General features: G+C 37.1%; 1 pseudogene; it reads left to right on the top strand.

Moving 5' to 3' along the window:
* Positions 1 to 2,043: 2,043 nt before the first annotated feature.
* LOC115286552 overlaps positions 2,044 to 2,798 on the top strand; it is a 1,905-nt pseudogene continuing 1,150 nt past the window's right edge.

Below are 2,798 nucleotides of genomic sequence, written 5' to 3'. Positions count from 1 at the left end.
AGTTTTTTGTCATTTGAATTTACATGAAAGGAAACTAAGATTCAGAATATCCTGTCAAATAACCTGGACATGTCAAGGCATCTGACTGCAAAGCTGGTGCTTTTAACCGGTTGGCAGTACTGCCCACAGAGATGTCTTAGCTTCCAAGATTTACTAATTCCCAGGTTGAACATATTATCTCAAAGAAGACTGGGTCATTCAGCAACTACTGTGCAGTGAAAATGCAGAGAAGAGAAAGCCCAGAGGAAAACTTTGGCAACACAGATCCACATGGAGGAGCGTTAGTCCAGCTGCAAATGTTTCGGGTAATTTTATCCTAATGATTTAAACAGTGAATTAATTTTACTCCTCTAGATTAGATCCTATGGTCATTATACAACATTTTGAGTATTATTTGCCTATTTGCCTACTGAGAGAAACAGCAGTCGACACTGAGTCTTCTGTTACCAAAGAGGGTTGTATTTGTCACCTGTTAATAAGTCTGCATTTCGAGTTTAAGCATCAAGGGCATAAGACAGTGAATGTGAATTTAATATTGAGTAACGAATTCCCTCTAGGTCTGATAAAACGTCACTCTTTTAAGCTTTCAAGGCTGAAATCCATATCTTAGACAAAGATAAATTCATGAAATCCCAAATAGTATTTTGCAAGAAAACTAAAAAACATTTTTTACCCTACGTAGGTGCAACACACACAGACATGCACTATAACATCACACACAGAGAGAATATACGGAGGTTTGGTTTTGTGTCTATATAAAGTCTCTGTTCCAGTAATCCACAAAGCCCCATGCCTCAATACCTGGGTTTAGAGTCACTATCACTGATCAAACGCATGTTTCAAGCAACATCCAAGTAACAAGAGACACAATATTGCTATTAATGGTTTAAATATTTTTCAAAGCCTCTGAATTTATTATCTCAATCAAAATGTATGGTAATCTGTTACTTCTAGCTGCAAAAATCATATTTCATGTGAAAAGTGATTTAAATGTCATGTTTTGTATTTGATGATCTATATATAATTTGCCCATGAAGCACGTATGAAAGCAATTCTACTTTCTTGTGACTGTCCCCAATAACCAGCTGACAGTGTTCCTCTCATTATGACTCTCAGTTCATTCTTGGGACAGAAGTTTTTAATCACCAAGCATTATATTTAGAGCAGAAGAGTTGGTTTTCCTACCAAAATAAGAAAGAAACAAGTCTCTGAATTCAAGTTGAAAGTGACCCATTTAGATTACCTTAAGAAGTAGAAACACTTAGCCAAGTTGCCTTCTTAATTTTAGGACATTTTTGTAAATATTTCTATTTCTAATTCCATTGACTCCTAGGCACCAAAGTATGAATGTATGTTATAGTTAGAAAAGTGATGCATTACATTGCCTTTCCAGTTAAATGTAATCATTATTAATTAACCTCCCTACTCTGCTACTGTTTTGTTTTGTTTTATTATTTTTTAAATTTTGTCTTGTGTTATCTCATATTATCTTATTTTTTGACCCTTAGCTCATGTTTTCCACATGGACAGCTTTTGATTACCACGGTACCTTACTGGTACCTTACTGAGAATATGGGTTATGCAACAAATTTGGACTACATGCATATTTGAAGCTTCTTTATCTTTTTGAATAAACTCTGTGGCTTATTAGATCTATAAAACCTATAAAGCCAGTGAAATGTACTGAAGTACAGGGAAGATATTGAAATTTTAGCTTATGAAAGTGAGTATGGCCAAAGAATAATTATAGACTCTGCAATGTTAAACTCTGGGGAAAAAAAATTTCCTATTATCTAATTTGTTTCCCACTAACCATTGGAAAGAAGTATCTTTTCCCTCCTACCTACAAGTAGCCTAGTGGTATATACTGTCAAACCCCTCAGACACTGAGTAGCTCTGAGTAAACAAATGTCTAGGCAGGACTAATTCCTAGCCACAGACCTTTCTTATAGAAATATACATGCAGTGCTCAGTTTGCAGCTGCCTTAGCTTGAACAGTCCAGGACTGTCAGGGCTGATGCGTGTCCTCTACCTGTAGCAGCCATGAGCACCCCAGTAGTGTCCCGGGAGCTACAGTGGCCCAGCCTGAGCTCAGAGAACAAAGAAGACAGAAACTCAAGGAACATATGTCAAAAAGAAAAACATTTTTTGTATATGAAGAGGAAAATCGCATGTCCAGTAGAGACCAGAAAGTGATGACCTCTGAGGGCCAGGTCCATGAAGAGTCAAAAGTTCTGAAATTTAAGACAAAAATGGCTGGTAAAGAAAATGTCAGTTGACTTCGTGGGAACAAAAATAATATAACAATGGAAAAAAAGTGTATTCCTTTAAGGCCTTCTAATGAATTAACCAATTCAACTATAGTAATAGATACACCTAATTTTGAGGATAGTAATCAAACTGGGCAGTTGGTACCAATTAAAGATGACCCTCCAGGCCAACATTAAGTCAAGTGTTTCATCTTAAAAACAACAATAAAAAGAAACAAATAATGACAGAAAAACCAAAGCAAGATGCTAACATGTCCAAGAAGCTTGTGCTTGGTTCGATCTTTCCGTGGCTGAATTGTTCAGTCTAAGATTTACTCATTTAGAAAGCCTCTACAAGTCATAGAGGAGAGTTCTGCAGCAACAAAGAAACTTTGGACCACAGTCCCTAAAGACACAGGGCCTCGGCGCACCAACAGCAGCAGTGTGACAGTCAAAAGCGATAGAGCCTCTAGCATGACAGCTACCATGAAACTTGTGAGCACTACATCTCAGGACAGACAGCTTCTGTGACTTCCTGTTAGAAGACAC

This window comes from Suricata suricatta, chromosome 1, assembly GCF_006229205.1.
Source record: "Suricata suricatta isolate VVHF042 chromosome 1, meerkat_22Aug2017_6uvM2_HiC, whole genome shotgun sequence".
Taxonomy (NCBI): Eukaryota; Metazoa; Chordata; class Mammalia; order Carnivora; family Herpestidae; genus Suricata; species Suricata suricatta.
Note: the sequence above shows the minus strand (reverse complement) of the source record. Positions and strands in the feature narration are given on the sequence as shown.